A 9,868-nucleotide genomic window follows, 5' to 3' on the forward strand; every position below is an offset into this window, starting at 1 on the left:
AGTTTAAGAGTAGCAAGACGCCAGAATAAAGGAAGATCCAGATGATTAACAGATGATGGTGACAGAAGACATGGTAGTAGAGAAAGGATGGAAGGAATCTGAAGGAGGGTAGGTCCAGGAAGAGCAGACTTTTGTGGAGAAAAGAGGCACAAATCTGATGAAGTGACACCGACTAGATAGTTGAGAAAAGAATGGCTATAGAGAAGAGGTGGGGAATAATCTACAGGCCTAGGCAACAAAGAGGAACAGACAGTAAGTAGAAAGATGGTGAGTAGAATGTGACTATGGGATGATGCAGCACAGCAATGGCAGTCACCTAGGACAGGGAGGCATGTGGCACCAGGGGGGATAGAGAGCAGAGGAGAAGCAGGGGAGGAGGAAGAAAGGGAGCAACAACAGGGGAGCAGGGAGCAGGGCGCAGGTGGCAGCAGAATGCCCAGGCCTGCTTCCAAGACTGCACAAAGAGGGTGGTCCAATTCATTCCCTTATTAGTGGGGCTGGGAGTCACAGTGGCCATGGGGACAGGTTCAGCAGGGTTGAGGGTAGCAGTACATTCTTATACTAAATTATCTAACCAGCTGATTGATGATGTTCGAGCATTATCTGGTACTATCCAAGATATCCAAGACCAGATAGATTCACTAGCAGAAGTGGTCTTGCAAAATAGGAGAGGCTTGGACCTTCTAACAGCAGAGCATGGGGAAATATGTCTTGCTTTACAGGAAAAGTGTTGTTTTTATGTTAATAAATCAGGCATAGTTTGAGACAAAATCTGAGAGCTTCAGGATCAACTACTCAAGCGGAGACAAGAGCTTGCAGACGACCCCTTCTCCTCGTTGTAGGGAGGGATGTTCACCTGTCTTGTGCCCCTGTTGGGACCCCTCTTCTCACTCCTACTTTTGCTCATGATAGGACCTTGCATTTTTCAAAAACTTACAGCATTCATCAGCTTACGTTTAGATGCCTTTGCTGCAAAGCCCATTCAGATACATTATCATCAGCTGGAAATGGCAGATCAACAAGAGTATCATGAGGGGTTCCCTCAAATGGACCCTATAATAATGTGGCCTAATCTGATATAGGCCCCCTGGTGAGACGGACAAGTAATCAATGACGGGCAACTAGGACCCACATGCAGTGCCGCTGACTGCCTAAGACAGGAACAGGGCCTACTGCAGCCCTGTAATCCCAAGACGGGTAAGGTCTGGTCAATCTCATGTGAAGGAGTTCTTGACCCAAGCCAGGCATTGTCCCCGCAGGGCACTGTCAATTTCCGCTTGATGTATTTAATAAAAAGGGGGGATATGTGGGGGCGATAGAATGCTCCTGTTATATTTTCCCTTATTTGGGCAAGAAGTGCTGCAGCACCAATCCCCGCTTGCCTTGACTTCTTCCTGTGGTCCTGGACCTCCACTACCAATCCACAACTAGTCCCACCCAACTGCTTCCACTATACAGCTATTTAGACCCTGTTCACTTCCTCAATAAATGAGACTTGATCAGAAAGCCTGTCTTGTCTCCGTCTCTTGTGTCTCTTGCCCTGTCCTGTTCATCCCCGTTCCTCCTCCAGGTCATTACCCCATGTCTTGACTCGTGGGCCGAGTCACTGTATTGTATTGTTTCTGCTTGCAAAATCCCCAGCTATGACAGTAAGCATTGCAAAAGCCTAACATTATGCTTAGGTTCTCACTGTGGTGAGACTTAAGGAACTGGGGCTTGCTGTTATTTCTAAAGCTCATCATTTTATTGACACATTAGACTTGGAGAGCCAAACATCTGAAGCTCATTGACTGTATTCCAAAAGGCAGCTGAAAAACAGGGTTTATCAGTGAAAGATGACCAGGAGGGGCCAATGTAAACATTAGCAGGAAACCTGGGAAGGCGTGGACTTTGCCTCTATTTTATGCGGAGGAAGAGTCTACAGTGAGAAGGGAAATTCAATCTGAAGTTCTGAGAAAACTGTTGTCCCTGTCTGTCTGTTCTCACCCACTCATACAGGATGAGGAGTGTACTCATGCGTACTCATGTGTGTATGAAGCAAGGCATTTTTAGTAACGCTGTCACATTAGTCACATTTATTATCATAAAGGTAAGGATTTCATGATCTATTTTTCAGGCTAAGAGGATTTCATGATCTATTTTCAGGCTAAGAAATACAGCTGAGAGTATTTCTTCAGAGAAGAAATTCCAAAATCACATGACCTAGAAGGTGTGACTTCATAACAATGTGGCCAGATAGAAGGAAAGAAAAGGACTGGAAATGTGAATGAAAAAGGGCTGGAGGTGGAGCAAAAACTGAAACAACCACACTCTATGAAATGTTATTTTTAGCTAGGAGAAGACTGTGCCAGGTAAACTACTGAGGTCACAGACATCTTGGTTTACTTCTGATAATGGGGACAGTACATGACTGTTGGAAGAATCATCCCAACATCAAGGGAGGCTGGACTTAACCATGGCTTGAAAGCACAATCTCTGAGATTTAGGACTTTTGAGGGGAAATGTTTCCTTTATAATTATTATAACAAGAATACATTTATATGGAGATGACAATTCAAATAGTGCAAATGGTATAGTATCTTCTTCCCTGCTGTCTTAGTGTCCTCCTCCCTGTTCACTCTTCTTCTTTTTTTTTCTTTCTATGATGGAACATTTTTTTTTCTTTTTTAAACTTTTATTAGTACATATTTGTAGTACATAATTACTAATTTACTGTAAGGAATCAGTACGTGTACATAACATTACAAATCGCTCATTCTCATTGGTGTTTCATCATATATACTACAATTTGTCTTTTACCATTTGTGGACATTTAAATTAGGTCCAGCTTTTTTTTTTGTTTTTCCCATAATTTTATTGAGAAACAAATAACAATGAGACAGTTTCAAACCAAATTGGCAGGACACTTTCAATAATTAACACATTGCATACACTCTTCCTAGTTGTATACACTCTTCCTACCTGTTCACTCTTCTAAGTTCAAAGGTAACCTCTTTTGCCTGGTTTGGGTGTCTGGTTGTACTGTCAGTCTTGTTTGATTGAGGAGTAAAGATCCCTAAGAGTAATCTCCTGTTTTATTTTCAGGTGTTTTATTGCTAACCTTCATAATTTCAAATGATGTAGTCAATGTCTGCAACATGATTTATCCTGATGTAGTCAGTAGTTTTTAAAAAGACAGGATCAGGAAGTTAGTGCCCCTCCAGTGCTGTGTGTCCTGTACCCCCCACCTACTCTTTCAATACTCTACTTCAATACTTGTTTTGTACAAGTCCATCCTCATCCTGAAGAAATCACTTTTCAAAGAAAATGGAAATTTTGAGCATGTACATGCCTGTGCTGGGAAACTTTGTATTTTGTCTTTACTCAAAATTATTTTCCCTCTGAGAATTAGGATCCAAATTTCCTCTTTCTGAAGCCCAGAGTTGCCGACAGATGTGGCTTGTCTAGTAGCACAAAACTGTAACTCCAGCATACGGGCCAGGGGCATGTGGGCTGCAAGTTCAAGCTCAGCCGGGTCAGCTTAGAGACTTAGCAAAGTCGTGTCTCATGGCTAAAAATGTCTTTTTGTAAGGCCTGGGATGTGCATACTGAGGCTCTGGTTCGATCCTGAGGAGGGAGAACAAAATAGTGTAGTGGCGTGTCAACCTGATGACTCCCTTTCCTTTCTAAGTAAGCCGAGCTTCGCTTCTCACAAACTTGAGACTTTTCACTCTTGATGTTTTGGAGTTTTGTGAGTTTTTTTCTCTGTTCAGTCTTAACACTGTTTTGTTGTTGTTGTTTGTTTTATTGACAGGATTTATGTTGACAGGTTTATGTTAACTCATAGTTCAGCAAGCGTAAGGTCTAGGGCCCTCATCTGGTGATGGCTTTCTTGGTGGCAGAGTCCTAAGGTGGTACAGAACATCACATGACACAGAGATGGGGTCTGGGAGACAGAGAGAGAGAGAGACAGACAGACAGAGACAGAGAGACAGAGTTTCGTCTGTCTGATTTCTTGCCTTCTTCTGGTAAAGCCACCAGGATTCCATCACAGGGTCCTGCCCAGTGGCCTTATCTATCCCTAATCCTTTCCAAAGAGCTTTCCAGAGGCCTTCCCCTACACTCCACAGCTGGATTAAGTCTCTGCCTACTTAACACCTCACTAGGGAAACTGCATCTCAATACTTGCAGGCTTGAAGAGGGAAGCTGTATTTAAACCACAGCACTCCCAGATTTTTCTGTTTGTTCTCTTTTTCTTGACTCTTAATTTTCCTCAAATTTCTGACTATCTAGTCTAGTTATTTTTAAAAGCTAGCATATGTTGCTTAATATAGGAGCTAGAGAGGATTTCTTTTAGCCTTGTATAGATACTTTTCACCAATAGCTCCCTCTTGCATATGAGGACCCACTCTGAGTGCTGTGTTTATAGTTGCCATGTGGTTAAAGGAGAATCTTACCTTCACCATGACTAATGTTACAGCTTATACCTCAACATCCCCCTTCCAAGCCTCATGTGTTCAGAGATGGGGCATTTCAGAGGTGGCAGGATCTAGGGTGTGGGACACTGAGATTATGGCGTATACTAACTAAATGGTTTTAGCATATTTCTGGGTGTGGGAAATGGGAGCCCCACCCACCTAGAGTGTGGGTGGCACTAATCCAAAGTTTATAGCCTGGATAGACTATGAAGCGGGAGAGGGGAGGCAGGCTTGCTGCTGCTGCTGCTTGCTTCTTGCCTCTTCCTGCCTGCACTGCCATGGGCTATTTCTCCTCTGCCATGTCACCCTCTTTTAGAGCTAGCTGACCATTGACTGAAGTGTCTAAACTGTGAGCTGAAATAAACCTTTTCTTCTTTAACTTGTGGATGTATGGCATTTTGTCCCAGCAAAAAGAAAAGTTTTCTAGCACGATAAGGCATGCTAGAAAGCCCATGACTAGATGAGGAAGGTTTTGTTATGAACCACAGAGCAGCCTGAACTCCATGGAAGCTAGATTTCCTTAGAACTCAGTATTTCAACTTCAGCTTCTACATGAGTAGAGCTGAGACTTGACCAAACAAGTTAGCTTTTCTTTACTGAGATCTTTAGACAATTATCCCATGCCTCTGGACATGTCCCTTATAGTTTTCATAATTAACTTACACCTGGAGACCCTTGGAGTCCTTCTCTGAAGCATAATCTTCATATCTGCTTCAGCCCTCTTTGATTCATGCCTTTGTCCACCCTGAATTATTCATTAGTCAGTTTCAAATATTTTTTTGTTTTCCACAAAATTATTTAGATTTTATCTAATTTCACACCAATACTTCTTTATTCTTTTTAAAAATGTATTTAGGACAGGGTCTACAGGGTCTCACTACACAGATTGGACTTGGGTAGTGATCCTTCCTGTTTTTTAGCTTCCCAAGTGCTGGGATTACAAGCATGTGCCACCACACCACACCCAGTCTCATTCGCTGTCTCAGTGTGCCCAGAAGGTGGGGCTGGCGTGGCAGGTTAGGAATCAAGTCCCTGGCCCCTGCATCTACCTAAGCAGGCGCTTTAATCTGATGAGCTATCTGACCAGCCCCATACCAATACTTCTTTTCGTGTACTGAATTCAACCTCCACCAAATTCATTTATTGAAGTTCTAACTCCAAGGGTACCTTATAATACGATTATGATTGTGAATAAAATCTGGATTAGTCAGAGCTCTCCAATGGAACAAAACCAGTAGAATATACATTGTAGGAGAAGATGAATTAGATTGGCTCACACAATTAGAGACTGGATAGTTCCTCAGTGGCAAGCAGTTGTTCACTGCTCATTCCAAGCAGCTGGAAGCTTCAAAACAAGAGTGACCAATGATGCAGCAGTAGTCCACGGCCGGAGCTGATGCAGAGTTGCTGGTACAAGGCCTTCTTCAAAGGCTGAAGGAAACAGTCTGGTGTCTGAGACTGAGAGGCACAGCACAAGCTGCTCAAGCTGAGTAGAGCTGCACACAGGCATGCAAGCTTCTGCCTTCTTCTGCTTTCTGTTCCATCCAGTCTCCAGCCGACTTGGACATTGTCACCCACATTCAAGGTCAGTGTTCCCCACCTATTTCTTTGACCCTCATGCCAGTGTTCTCACAGGGAACACCCTCAAAGCACCCAGAAGTGTGCTTTACCAATTTTTGACAACCAAGATTAACCATTACATGATCTTTATTTTTATGGATGAAAATGCTCTCAATTTGACTTTTATTACCCCCATCACAATATGCAGGAAATGTAGACAGAAGCTTGGTATCCACTAACTATATGAAAAGATAAACACTAATAATTCATGTGATTCAAAGTGGGCAAAAGCAAAAGACCAGCTTCCTTTCAGGAAGAAGTTTCAGAGCTATGAAAAGGACAACAATAGTAATGAAAAGATAGTGTTTACTTAGAAGCATGCAGAATGTCAACAAAATAGTTGCAACTTTTTTTTTTTTTTGCAATTACTGAGTGGTATTCAGTTAACAGAACAACAATTACTTCATAGAAGCTGCACCAGAGACAATTGAAGATGAAAAACTACCGTCCCCGTATATAACTAATTTGTGCTATGCACCAACAAGAACCTGCTTTAAATTTCCATGCCAGATTACAACCCCCTACTGTACCAGGCAAGGCTATCTAAAATACCACCAGGACAGGGCTATCTAAAGACACATTTGGTAGTGTGCTAACTGCACAAAAAAAAGACACAATACAATTTAAAAACAAATCTACACAGTGTTACGTTTCAATTTCCTTTTCTTCAAAATGAGAGAGTTGTGTACCGGGGTGGGGGTTAAATGCTTTATAGACAAGAAAAAAAAAAAACACCTGCTAAAACCAACTTACTCATCATCATCCTCTTCTTCATCCTCTTCACCGTCTTCCTCCTCCTCTCCCTGCTCATCTTCCGCATCCTCCTCCTTCTCCTTCTTTTTCTTGCTTTCTTCAGCCTCGACGACTCCCTTTTTTGCTGTATCAGGTTTTCCTTTAGCCCGGTAGGCAGCGATGTCCTTTTCGTACTTCTCCTTCAGCTTAGCAGCCTTCTTCTCATATGCCTGCTTGTCATTTGCTGCAGTATTATTCCACATTTCTCCAAGTTTCTTTGTGTCATCACCAATGGAGAGGCCAGGATGTTCTTTGATTTTTGGGCGATACTCAGAACAGAACAAGAAGAAGGCTGAAGGAGGCCTCTTGGGCGCTTTGGGATCCTTGAAATTCTTTTCTGCTTCTCCTTTAGGAGGAATATAAGTTTTCATTTCTCTTTCATAATGAGCCTTGTCCACTTTTGCCAGGTCTTCAACTTTTCCTTTCTCTTTAGCAGACATGGTCTTCCACCTCTCTGAGCACTTCTTAGAAAACTCTGAGAAGTTAACGGAAGCGTCCGGGTGCTTCTTCTTGTGCTCCTCTCAGCAAGTTTGCACAAAGAAGGCCTGTGATGACATCTTGCCTCTCGGCTTCTTAGGATCTCCTTTGCCCATGTTTCCTTGTTTTCCACAATGAGGTACAGAGTCGCCTGGTGCCCGTCCAGCTCTCACTTGCCCCGGCGCTGTCTCTGTGGAGCTCGGTGTGCTTCAATGGCTCCCATCTCATGATCTTTAAAGAGGTAATGAAAATAAGATGAAGTAATTGAGATGAGCCTTACTCCTATGTAATAAGTAACATAGAATTTGTGAAGACACAGAAGATGGCCATCTAGAAGGAAAAGACAGAGGCTTTCAGAAAAAAATATTCTGGTCAATATCTTGATACTGTACTTCTAGCATCCAAAATCAAAAGGAAATAAATTTCAGTTATGTAAGCTACCCAATCCGTGGCACTTTGTTATGAATACCAGAGCAAATAGCTGCACTCTCTTGTGTTTTTATTATTATTTGTTTCTCATTAACTTTATTGAAAATCAATAATTATATAGCATATTAAAATTGTAGACAAATATTGAAATGTGAAAGATATGAGATGTAGACAGTGAATTTTAGAGAAATATTTCTGAGATGAATACCTAGCATGAATTAATAATAGATTGCACAAATTGTAAATAATTTACAAACTTAAATGAATATAACAATAATAATTGTCTAAAATAAAAATGAAGATAAAAGAATTTACAGGTCAGTCATATCTGTGCCAAAATAAAGAAACTTATATTTATATAATTAGAATTTTCAAAGTAGAAAGTGGTAGGTAATAAATATTTGAAGATTTAAAATTTCTGAATGTAGTTGAAATTATGGCACCATATTTCCAAGAAAAATGAACTTTTTGTACAAGAAATATGAATAAAATCATACCAAGATACAAAAGAATGAAATTGTCCTAAACTAATTGTAAACAAAAAAATCATTAAAGCACATACATAGAAAAGTATTAGCTATGGAAGAACAAAATTAAATAGCATTTTATTTCACATTAGAAAAAAAGAAACTAGACTAATTAATTCAAAGGACTGAAAGAAAAAGCAAGATCTGTCCTCACTGACTTTTATACTTAGCAAACATACCTTTGAAAACTAAAAGTAAAATACTTTGCAGTTACACAAACTCAAAATATACTAATACCTCCAGACATAGCATATAGGAAATAACAAAGACCATAATCCAGAAGGCAAGAGAAGTAGCAGTCCTGGATAAAGAATAAAGAGCTCTCAAAATAGTAGTTATGCAGGACTATGTAAAATATAATTATATTAGATGAACCCATGTAAAAGGTCATTGAAGATTTCCACAAAACAGTTTTAATCTTATGTTAGGTTATATACATATTTTTTCATATATATGTGTGTGTGTGTGTGTGTGTGTGTGTGTAAAAGACAAGGAAGAAGTAATATAAAGTCAGTGGAAAATGGAAACATGCTTTTTAAAATTTCTAATACTAGGAGAAAACATCATATCAATTCAGAGTACTCACATAGTATTTGACTAGGTTAATATATAAAAAAATATCAACTAAGAAAAAGTTTTCACGATAGCAAAAAATTACTAAGAATAAAACATAACATAAATACTGGAATGGCAAATATATGGCCAGCACATCTAACAGTTTGGGGATAGGATATCACACAAAGTTCTAGAATGTTGTGGACATGGACAGTGTCCATGATGCTTACTGGTGGCCAGGTGTCACTTGTGGGACTGAGTGACTGCTATTTCCTTGATATCCTCCCTGTAGACCTGGACAGAATCGTGACCCACAGGGTGCAGGAGAAGTCCATTTATAGAGTATGCTGATGGAAATATCTTGCTGCTGTATACAAAAGAATAATTGAAAGACTGCTGTTTTATACCTCTTTTTCTCCTGCTTAATTGTTTGCCCCATTTGGTGGGTTCTTTCCATTCTCATTCATGGAGTTATGGTCGTTTTGATCCCTCTCTAGAATAACTTTTAGTAGTCTGTATGGCTTTGTTGTCATGAAATTGTTTAGTTGTTCTTTGTCATGGAAATATTTCACTTCTTCATTACACTTGAAAGAGAGTTTTGCAGGGTATATCAGTTTGGGTTGGAAACTGTTTTCTTGCGAGACTTGTAGTATTTTGATCCATGTTCTTCTTGACTTGATGGTTTGTGAAGAGAAATCTTCCATTATTCTGATGGATTTTCCTTTAAATGTGATCTGTTTCTTTTTTCTAGCAGCTTTTAGTATACTGTTCCATGCTGTTCTGGGATCTTGATTATTACGTGTCTGGGTGTGGTTTTAATTGGGTTGATGTTATTTCGAGTTCTATATGCTTTTGTTACCTGAATGTCAGATTGTTTCTCCATATTTGGGAAGTTTTCTGCTATTACTTCTGCCCATATTCTTTTTCTATCATTTGTATTGCCTCCTTCTTTCTCATTGATGCCTATTAGACTTATGTTGTTCATCTTTGAATCATCTTGCAGACGTTGGA

The sequence above is a fragment of the Octodon degus genome, unplaced genomic scaffold, assembly GCF_000260255.1.
Source record: "Octodon degus isolate 3935 unplaced genomic scaffold, OctDeg1.0 scaffold00007, whole genome shotgun sequence".
Taxonomy (NCBI): domain Eukaryota; kingdom Metazoa; phylum Chordata; class Mammalia; order Rodentia; family Octodontidae; genus Octodon; species Octodon degus.